The sequence below is a fragment of the Macaca nemestrina genome, chromosome 6 (genome assembly GCF_043159975.1).
Source record: "Macaca nemestrina isolate mMacNem1 chromosome 6, mMacNem.hap1, whole genome shotgun sequence".
NCBI classification, from domain to species: Eukaryota; Metazoa; Chordata; class Mammalia; order Primates; family Cercopithecidae; genus Macaca; species Macaca nemestrina.
This window is the reverse complement of record NC_092130.1, coordinates 172382394-172394099: the sequence shown is the minus strand read 5'-3', so window position 1 is coordinate 172394099 and position 11706 is coordinate 172382394. Positions and strand designations below refer to the sequence as shown.

The 11706-nt window shown below is 40.7% G+C and overlaps 1 long non-coding RNA gene across 1 annotated transcript in view; it reads left to right on the top strand.

Annotated features, from left to right (window-relative positions):
- Positions 1-551: 551 nt before the first annotated feature.
- LOC139363921 (uncharacterized) overlaps positions 552-11706 on the top strand; it is a 33909-nt gene continuing 22754 nt past the window's right edge. The window contains exon 1 of the long non-coding RNA XR_011625139.1: positions 552-2819. This is a non-coding gene — a long non-coding RNA (uncharacterized lncRNA). The remainder of the gene's footprint in view (positions 2820-11706) is intronic.

The following is an 11706-nucleotide window of genomic DNA, read 5'->3' as shown; positions in this document are numbered from 1 at the left end:
CGTAACAAATAATTCGTGGATCTGAAAGAGTTCATCATAGCTCTGATTAGCATATTCAACTTCCTTTTCTTTATTCTTTGATTGATTGATCTCAAAGTGATGCTACGACTTACCTGGTACCATAACGGTATTCAAAAGGTTCCATTGCGTACGATTATAGTAAATTATTAACATTTATAATGCCAGCATAAAATAGCTTTCATCATATTTCTATTTATTATATATAGTTTTACCCATTTCTTAGTAGATTATGTCCTTTAATAAGTTAGAGAACTCTCTGATAAGTCAACTCTGAAGAGTCTCTTCAGATATAGATGATATTGGTATGGGTTAAGTATTATAATCCCTTCTAAAGCCAATGCTGAATTCTTGAATAGAATACAAATAAATTATCTTGTATTTTACAATAATACATTACTAGATTCTAAAAAAAAAATAGTATAAATCAACTTTAAAAATTTAAATGTTTTCCAAAAAATTTTATTGCAAAATGAGACAAAAATTGTACTTGCTTCTGTGTTCCTGTGTACAACTAAGAAAAATCACCAGATTTGGTAAAATTATGTACTGAACAGTAATGAGGCTAAAGAAAATTTAGCAGGTATAACCAAAGATAGAAAGGACCAGATGGTAGGAGTACTGAGAACAAACTAGTTAATCTCTGGCAGTGAACATAAGAATACTCTAAATGTAACACATTAGAATGCTCTGGAATACACATGAATACACAGACACACATTCTATTAGTTATCAGACTGATGATGGCATCACATGATGTGTCCTCCAGATAACTTTACACTACAACAGAATAAAAGTGGAAAAGGCAAATAATGTCATCGAATTCTTTTTGCTTTGATGTTGCATACTGCCTGGAAGAGACACAGGAACTCTCTGGGGTCTTCAGGTCCCATTCTGAAGGCCTCTCATTTTCCAGGATTTTTGACTACCTCTACTTAGAGGTAAGTGTGTCAATCTCCTTTTCCTGGGAATGTTGGAGTACAACATGAAAACAAAATTCACCTATTAAGCAGGACACTTATATTTTGTGACATTTTCTGAGTAGCAATCTTATAAAATTCTCTGTCAAGGAAGATACGTTTCAGGGCCATGGGATCTTCTTCTTCCTAAAGGGACATAATAATTCAACTGCCCTAATTTTAGAGATAATGAAAGTGAGTGCCAAAAAGAAACTAGTATTTCAAAATCATGGCCAGATGGATGAAGGACGTGAAACAATAGACCCAGTTTTATTTTTTATCTTGCTTGTATTAACTGTAGTATTAAACGTACTTGAAAGCACATTCATGATTCTACCTATAGAGCTTATTTAGTGTTCCCTCAGGGTACATATACAATGAACTACAATTTAACTGTCTATCTCCCAAAACACCCTATTTGCCATGCGCAGAAACACTGTTTGACCTAAACTAAAAAAGTAAAATGAAATCCTCAGCTTCTGCTTCAATTAACCATTGACCCTGTTGTCCATATGATAGAACAAGAGCAAGATTCGGCTTGATGCATCTTTTTCTAACCTCAGGATTTAGTTGAGTGCAGAGGAGGAATTCCTCACCTTTCTTTTATGACCTAGTCCTATTTAATTAACTTTACTCCTGAGTACATTTTCTCTGTTGTTACTCATTATCCCTACACCATAGTAATTTATTGGCTGCCCAGAATAACCAAAAGTCTTTAACATACATACTTCAACCACCAAGAAACTCTCACTTTGCAGAAAATTCTTCCTGGATGGTAGAGGATGTCTTACCAACCAAAACATGGTACTTTTTGGTACCACTTCATTTAGCCATGTCCACCACTCCTCCCTGTTGCTGAGCTCTGCCTTTCTTTCCCTACAATATCCTAATGACTAAATGAGACATGCATGTAAAATCCTTAGCACGATGCCTGGCAAATGCTAAGTACACAATTTTTGTGCACTATTACTGCCTCATTTTTGTGAAGATATAATGGTTACTGCTCTTACCTCTCCGTGGAGTTGACACGATTTCTACATGATGCCTACAGAAGGGGTTTTTTGTTTTCTGTCATAACTTTGCCACCCTGGACCTATCTTTATCTACTCTTCATGTTACCTGGTATCACACAGCTTAGATTAATATTTAAGGATAAGTACATATGCTCAATGTCACACATCTGATGTATTGTGTTCAGAATTTGTATTAAGCTATAAATGTCACCTCTGAGAAATCACAGTATTCTGAAAATCTATTAAAACATTTATGTCATAATATCCAAATTGTGTAGTATTTGTTCCTCCCAGTTATGAAAAGTGTTCCTCAATGCATGCAACTGAAATACACTTAAATCAAAAATTCTATCATAAATATTTAATAGTAATAATACATGGATGAAACAATCACTTGTCCATATGGATTTGTAAACCATTTTGAGGAATACTGTCTAATGAGGATCTAGACTTTAACTGTATCTTACTAAACCAGGACTTCTGAACTTGGCTGAGTTACAAATCATCATACTCTTGTTTTGAAAGTCTTTCATTGCTGCCAACAATTCCTTGTCATGAATAAGATAAACTAGAAAGTAAATTTTTCCAGGACAACATCCTCTTATAACATCCAAAATAGATTTAGTTGTTCTATGATAAATGTTGAAGTAAATACCATTAAATAGTTCAATTTACTGTAGTTTCAAATTCACTACATGAATATTTCTTTTGTTCCTTTTCAACAATGAAACAGAATCCCTGCAGTAGAGGCAGGCACTAGTACTGGACAAGAAATGTTTTGGCAAAGACGAAGGCATGTTATATGATGGGGAAGACAGTATTTTCCCAGGTGAGTGGCTTGGCTGAGAGGCCAGTTCATCACACTTCCACTCCAGTGGGCCACCTGTCAAGTCATTCTGAGCTACAGAAGCTGGGCATCCCTTAGCTGGTTCGGATTCCTCTGGTGGTTCCATGTCACTGGAGAGAAGAGTGCTAAAGCTCTGGATAGGAAGAAAGACAGGCCCCTTTGTATGTTTCAACTAAGGAGATACTCTCCTCAAGCACAAGCTTTGTGGCTCCAAGGAGTGACCAACCCATATCCCCTCTTTCATCTCATGCCCAGGTGACCAGGAGCCTGGAGGGGGGCTGGTCTCCTTTTTGTGAAAGAGATGCAGGATGTTCCAAAAGATCCAGTCTAAACCCAGCCAACCATGAGTCATGTGCACTCTCTCTGTGACACTGGGAAAGTCACTTATCCTTCTCAATTTCTTTCTTACAGAGGAAAAATATCCCTACTTTAGAGTTGTTGGGGAGGACTCTCTGCTGCCCCCGATGGAGGGAAGCTGAACTGCTCCTATGTCTCCCTCACTCTTTTTTTTTTTTTACATTTACATATTTTTATTTTTTAAAATTTTTTTTAATAAATTTTTTTATTATATTTTATGTTCTAGGGTACATGTGAACAACGTTCAGGTTTGTTACATATGTATACATGTGCCATGTTTGTGTGCTGCACCCATTAACTTGTCATTTACATTAGGGATATCTCCTAATGCTATTCCTTCCCCCTCCTCCAACCCCACAACAGGACCCGGTGTGTGATGATCCCCTTCCTGTGTCCAAGTGATCTCATTGTTCAATTCCCACCTATGAGTGAGAACATGCGGTATTTGGTTTTCTGTTCTTGTGATAGTTTGCTGAGAATGATAGTTTCCAGCTGCATCCATGTGCCTACAAAGGACATGAACTCATCCTTTTTTATGGCTGCATAGTATTCCACGGTGTATATGTGCCACATTTTCTTAATCCAGTCTGTCAATGATGGACATTTGGGTTGGTTCTAAGTCTTTGCTATTGTGAATAGTGCCACAATAAACATATGTGTGCATGTGTCTTTATAGCAGCATGATTTATAATCCTTTGGGTATATACCCAGTAACGGGATGGCTGGGTCAAATGGTATTTCTAGTTCCAGATCCTTGAGGAATTGCCACACGGTCTTCCACAATGGTTGAACTAGTTTACAGTCCCACCAACAGTGTAAAAGTGTTCCTATTTCTCCACATCCTCTCCAGCACCTGTTGTTTCCTGACTTTTTAATGATCGCCATTCTAACTGGTATGAGATGGTATCTCATTGTGGTTTTGATTTGCATTTCTCTGATGGCTAGTGATGATAACCATTTTTTTCATGTGTCTGTTGGCTGGATAAATGTCTTCTTTTGAGAAGTGTCTGTTCATATGCTTTGCCCACTTTTTGATGGGGTTGTTTGTTTTTTTCCTTGTAAATTTGAGTTTGAGTTCTTTGTAGGTTCTGGATATTAGCCCTTTGTCAGATGAATAGATTGCAAAGATTTTCTCCCATTCTGTATGTAGGTTGCCTGTTGACTCTGATGTTAGTTTCTTTTGCTGTGCAGAAGCTCTTTAGTTTAATTAGATCCTATTTGTCAATTTTGGCTTCTGTTGCCATTGCTTTTGGTGTTTTAGACATGAAGTCCTTGCCCATGCCTATGTCCTGAATGGTATTACCTAGGTTTTCTTCTAGGGTTTTTATGGTTTTTGGTCTAACATTTAAGTCTCTAATCTATCTTGAATTAATTTTTATATAAGGAGTAAGGAAGGGATCCAGTTTCAGCTTTCTACTTATGGCTAGCCAGTTTTCCCAGCACCATTTATTAAACAGGGAACGCTTTCCCCATTGCTTGTTTTTGTCAGGTTTGTCAAAGATCAGATGGTCGTAGATGTGTGGTATTATTTCTGAGGGCTCTGTTCTGTTCCATTGGTCTATATCTCTGTTTTGGTACCAGTACCATGCTATTTTGCTTACTGTCGCCTTGTAGTATAGTTTCAAGTCAGGTAGCGTGATGTCTCCAGCTTTGTTCTTTTGACTTATGATTGTCTTGGCAATGCAGGCTCTTTTTTGGTTCCATATGAACTTTAAAGTAGTTTTTTCCAATTCTGTGAAGAAAGTCATTGCGAGCTTAATGGGGATGGCATTGAATCTATAAATTACCTTGGGCAATATGGCCATTTTCACGATATTGATTCTTCCTATCCATGAGCATGGAATGTTCTTCCATTTGTGTGTGTCCTCTTTTATTTCATGTGCAGTGGTTTGTAGTTCTCCTTGAAGAGATCCTTCACATCCCTTGTAAGTTGGATTCCTAGGTATTTTATTCTCTTTGAAGCAATTGTGAATGGGAGTTCATTCATGATTTGGCTCTCTGTTTGTCCGTTTTTGGTGTATAAGAATGCTTGTGATTTTTGCACATTGATTTTGTATCCTGAGACTTTGCTGAAGTTGCTTATCAGCTTGAGGAGATTTTGGGCCGAGAGATCTGCTGTTAGTCTGATGGGCTTCCCTTTGTGCATAACCCAACCTTTCTCTATGGCTGCCCTTAACATTTTTTCCTTCATTTCAACTTTGGTGAATCTGACAATTATGTGTCTTGGAGTTGCTCTTCTTGCGGAGTATCATTGTAGCATTCTCTGTATTTCCTGAATTTGAATGTTGGCCTGCCTTGCTAGGTTGGGGAAGTTCTCCTGGATAATATCCTGCAAGGTGTTTTCCAACTTGGTTCCATTCTCCCCGTCACTTTCAGGTACACCAATCAGACGTAGATTTGGTCTTTTCACATAATCCCATATTTCTTGGAGGCTTTGTTCCTTTCTTTTTACTCTTTTTTATCTAAACTTCTCTTCTCGCTTCATTTCATTCATTCGATCTTCAATCTCTGATACACTTTCTTCCTGTTGATCGAGTCGGTTACTGAAGCTTGTGCATTTGTCACGTAGTTCTCGTGTCATGATTTTCATCTCTATCAGGTCATTTATGGACTTCTCTGCATTGGTTATTCTAGTTATCCATTCGTCAAATCTTTTTTCAAGGTTTTTAGTTTCTTTGTGCTGGGTTCGTAGTTCCTCCTTCAGCTCTGAGAAGTTTGATTGACTGAAGCCTTCTGCTCTCAACTCGTCAAAGTCATTCTCCGTCCAGCTTTGTTCAGTTGCTGGTGAGGAGCTCTGTTCCTTTGAAGGGGGAGAGGCACTCTGATTTTTTTAATTTTGGTCTTTTCTGCACTGCTTTTTCCCCCATCTTTGTGGTTTTATCTGCCTTTGGTCTTTGATGATGGTGATGTACTGATGGGGTTTTGGTGTGGATGTCCTTTCTGTTTGTTAGTTTTCCTTCTAACAGTCAGGACCCTCAGCTGCAGGTCTGTTGGCGTTTGCTTGAGGTCCACTCCAGTTAGGCTACTCTCAGTTAGGCTCTCTCAGTTAGGCTACTCGGGGGTCAGGAACCCACTTGAGTAGGCAGTCTGTCCATTCTCTGATTTAAACCTCCGTGCTTGAGAATCACTACTCTCTTCAAAGCTGTCAGACAGGGACATTTATATCTGCAGAGGTTTCTGCTGCTTTTTGTTTAGTTATGCCCTGTCCCCAGAGGTAGAGTCCACAGAGGCAGGCAGGCCTCCTTGAGCTGCGGTGGGCTCCACCCAGTTGGAGCTTCCCAGTGGTTTTGTTTACCTACTCAAGCCTCAGCAATGGTGGGGGCCCCTCCCCCAGCCTCACTTCTGCCTTGCAGTTAGATCTCAGACTGCTGTGCTAGCAATGAAGGAGGTTCCATGGGCGTGGCACCCTCCCAGCCAGGTGTGGGATATCATCTCCTGGTGTGCTGTTTGCTAAGACCCTTGGAAAAGCGCAGTATTAGGGTGGGAGTGACCCAATTTTCCAGGTGCTGTGTGCCAGGGTTTCTCTTGGCTAGGAAACGGAATTCCCTTCACCCTTGCCCTTCCTGGTTGAGGGGATGCCTCGCCCGGCTTCGGCTCTCCCTCACCCGGCTTCGGCTCTCCCTCACTGGGCTGCACCCACTGTCCTGCACCAACTGTCCCATTTGCCTCAGTGAGATGAACCTGGTACCTCAGTTGGAAATGCAGAAATCAACCGTCTTCTGTGTCACTCACGCTGGGAGCTGGAAGCTGGAACTGTTCCTATTCGGCCATCTTGGTGCCCCCCCTTTACAAACCGTCTCCCTCACTCTTTTGCCAACCCTAGGAAGGCACCAAGAAGTGTGGAGCTCTAAAAAGTGCTCACAGAAAACAAAGAAATAAAACTGCAAGCTTTTCCATAGAGATGCTCCTTTTGATGTTTCCAGACCTAGCACAGGGCATCCTGCATAGTCCCACTACCTGTAGTCACGGGACCTGTGTCCAGGGAGGCACAGAGGGAAGAGAACACAGATATGAGGGATTTCAACAACTTTTTCCCTGAATTATCATTTAATTCTTACTTCTGTTCTGTGATAGCTGGTCCCATCATCCTCATTTCTCAGATGAGGAAATAGAGGTTAAAGAATTCTTCACCTCCCCAGTGACTTCTCTACTGAGGAGAGAGCAATGAGTAACAGAGAGGAACAGTGCTGCTTTGCTGTGGGGTCTTCCCATCTCCTTTCTCATATCGCCTGGTCGTGGCAGGTAAATGGGAGAGAAACCCACAGCCATGGCACTCCCATCACCCTGGTACCCCATGCAGGGAAAGCCAAGTGGCTACAGGTGGCCCAGATTAGTAGGAGGAGTAAATAATCTGATATCAAGTGCTTTCTTATAGCCTGTTAAACCATTGTTGAATCTATGTTTTCCAGCAAAAGTACATGCTTTTGAGCCATGGTTTTTCCAAGAAGTGCTGACATTAACGTATATGACTGTGTGTTTCATTCTTACACACAAACACACATGGCAATAGCAATCCATTAATAATTGAAGGAGATTTGAAAAAAAAAAAAGTCCAGATTCCATCCTACTGTCCAGTTTGATTTAAATGTGAATTCCAAAAACCTAACATCATAACTAGACTAAAATAATAACCTCTTGCTCTATGTAAACTTTGAACAGATGACACATTGAATACCTGTGACTCAGAAGTTTTTAATTTAAACAATATGTTGTAAATTCAGCTTCCTAGTAGGCCTTTGGGCCTCTACGGTGGTTTAAGGTGACTCACATCTTTCCCATAAATTATTTCAATTCAAACTCTAAAAAAATTCATTAAGTAGTGAAGGTAGGTGTTCGGTTTGTGTTACTTTAAATAAAGACAGTGAGGTTTGGGGAGGAAAATGCGGCCGGTAATTTTTCATGCTGAATTTAGAGTCCAGGTTAACATATTTTCTACTAAAGCATAACGTATAGATTAGATAATCTGATTGAAATTAAGATCAGGCAGTTTGCTCTTTAAGTATAATAGTTACAAGTTTTGTAGTTCACTAGAGGAATTATGTCACTAATAAAAATATAAATTGAAAAAAATGAATTTGTATCACATAAAATATTAAAAATGTAATTACTCTTTTCAGTCTCTATTGTTTTGGGAACCCATTTGCTGTCAATGGAGGACAGCTGTGGGATTTTGCTTATACCAGGGGGTGCCCGTTTCCAGATTTTTCCCTCCTGTTTCCCTCTGAGAGCTTTGTGATGGTGAATCATCGTGTCTTGCCCCTAGTAGACATCCCCTGTTATTGCACGATGCGGAGCTCTGGGGTTAATGAGCAAGCTCCACGTGCAAGGCTCTGCTGTAGGTGCTCCAGGTGTATTCACTCATTTGATGCCCACGCACAACAACTCTTTGAGGTAGCACTATTATCATCATATTTTACAGGCAAGGGTCTTGGTTCAGGTTAATTAAGAAGCTGAAGTTACATGACCAGTGAGTGGCAGGGCTTGGTTAGAGCCCAGGTGTTCTGGATCCCCATCTCTTGCCATTAACTTCAGTGCCGCACAGCCTGGCCAGTCACAGTGGGATGGTGAGCTGTTGCGTACACCCCCAAAGGTGCTGCACTTGCAGAATGACCTAGTTGCTCTTGTTCATTCTGAAAATAGTTTCAAAGTGAAACTGCTTGTTCTGAAACCATCTATATCGATTTTGATCATATAATTTAATTTTGTAATTTGTAAATATACAGGTTCAAATTAAAAAAGGCATTATCTTATTCAATTATGTCATGTTCAATAAAGAATACTCTGCCCAATTATCAAAGTAAAGAGAGAGAGGATGAATTAATTTGTCCAGTTTCCCAATGGGGCACAGTTGAGGAGTAAAACCTCAGTGGGCAGAGAGGGGCAATTAAGCTCCTGTGGCCACTGTGTTACAGGACATGACACTGTGCCTCCCTCCCTCAAGAAGCCTAGTGTCCAGCCGCTGAGAATCTAGGCATCTGAAGTTGAATAACACCGTGCGAGAGCAGGTGAGAGTGAAACAGTCTCTGAAGGAGAGCGGCACAGAACAGTGTGCTTAGCAATAAAGGCAGAGCCCATGGAGGCTGCAGCAGGCAGAGGCCTTCGTGAAGATGCAGGCTGCAAACTGGGCTTCCAAGGTCCATGAGTGCTAAGAGGAGGGTGAAGCCTGCCTGGCAGGGAGAGAAGCAAGGACAGAGGCATGGATGGTTGGGGTAATGCATAGTGATTGGAAGATGTACAGAGATGGCTTCATAGAGAAAGGCAGGACCTAGGAGAGAAGTTCAAGGTAAGATTAAAGGGTAAACTGGAGCCCACTTCAGGAGGAACTTGAATAATAGACTGGGTGAATATTATTTTTTGAAGTTTAAGAGTAGAAAAAGAGGAGAACACAAATAGTTATTGCATACCTCCTATGAGACAGTCATGGTACTGAGTGTTAGAAATACAGTCTCATTTAATTTTCATAAATCATTAAACAGAGAGGTTTATTGCCATTTTACAAAAAAAGGAAACTGAGGTGGAAATATGAGAATTAGTGTGCCCCCAGTTCTTGCCAATTGGTACGAGCCATACATTGCGAGCTCCACTTTTGCCTTTTTGCACTGCTGGAAGTTGAGACACTTCATCTTTGACTTTGGGAAGATGTGTGTTGATTCAACAAGTACCTTGGAAATGTGACCAGACAAGAACCAACACATTTGGTAGCTGCATTCTAAACACATTTTCTAGGAATTTTGCTGATATACAATTTGAAAGAGGCCTTTGAAAATACGGAGTTGTTTCATTGCCTCTTACTTCTGTAAGAGTAGGGTGTTCCTCTGGCAGGCTTCCAAATGGAATGCATTTTAAATCACTGCCACTGGCTGACTGTCAATAATGCTTCAAGGAAAGGAACTGGAGACCAAAATTCTACTCTGTAATTAGTTCAGATTCTTCTGACAACTTATCTTTCCATAATAAATCAGACAAAGCTGAAAGCATGATAAATTTAATTATAATTGACTGTGTGAGTATTGTCACTCATTTGCATATATACCAAGTCCCATGGAATAATTTTTCTTACCTACTTGAGTGTTAAGAACGAGGAAGGATCAAATTATGGAAACATTTGCCTATAATTAAAAGGGAAGCTGCTCTTTGGGACCAGGTCTGCTATGTATGTAAGGTTAACTTTCACCGGGCACTTATCTCTATCACTGTACATTGTCCTCATAATTAGAAACAACCTGATTCTCTCAGGTTGGAGAGCTTGTGGAACATATGGAGTATTTCTAGCAGATCGAAGATAGAACCTACCCCTAACTGCTTAGTGAGGAAGTAAAGAAGTGACCCTGAGGTCACACCCTGGAGATACAAGTGCCCCGCTGGCATTGGTGCTGATGGGTTCTCTTGCTCAGTTGGGCCATAGGGGATCCAGACTCCCTGTCTCTTCAGTCCCTGTAGCACAGTCCAGTTCTGAGCAGGGCTGGTTCCCTGAGCATGGAGTTGTCAGGACCCGGGTCTCCAGGCATCTTCATACCTGGGGATGCAGAGAGCTGCTCCTGAGCGTTCTCCCAGGGGAGCAAGGGAAACTTCCCATGAAGCCAGTGGGAAACTTCGTTTTATACTTCATTGGCCCAGGTGCTACCAGGTCTCCAATCCAGATCTCAACACTGGCAATGAGAATGGACTAAATCTAGTTGTTTAGATTATCTGGGGGGACACACCTACAAAGGTGTGAGTTATTGAATCGATATTTGAAAATAACACCTGGAGCAAAATAAGGGCTATAGAAGGGGTTGCTAAATGAGCAAATGCTCAATAATAAATAATGAATGTGTGGATAGAACCTGCTTCTGTTTAATTACCTGAATGTAGGGACCACTTGAATAAAATTACAGTTTTGTTAGGAGGAACTACTTAAGAAATAGGTAGGTACTCAGTAGGCAATAAATTGCATATATATTCATGTGCCTGTCTCTATATGCATGTGACTGAGTTATTAAAGAGAGAAGAAACTAACTAGTGCTATTTATTTAATTGCTTTTGGTGGTGGGGATGTTAGGCGAGCCAGAGCTTCATTACGAAAGAATAAAGCAGCACCATCCCTGGCTCCTACCTTTTGATTTAATGGCTCTCTTTCTGGTTGTGAAGGCCTGGGCTTTGAGGGTCAGTTGTGGGGGAAAATAGTTTCTGTGCTTCCAGCTCACCGGAGGCCATTGTCCTGAGTTTTCTAGAACTGAGATGGCTGCTTAGAGTTGAGGCAGCAGAAGTGACTGACTCAGGATAGGAGAGAAGCCTGTCTCTGAACTTAGGGCATGAGAAGAATGGGAGATTCTGAAAGTTCTGGGATGCATTGAGTTGATGTGCACTGTGATTGAGGGCACAAAATCAGGAGGCTGAACTCAAAGGGGTTTGATAAAAACCCATGGTTGCCACAGAGAAGGGAAACCCATGATTCTAACAGAGCACTCAGGCTCCATCTGTGTCTGCAGCTCTAAGAGGACATTGTGAACTTAGTTGAGATCATTTGCCA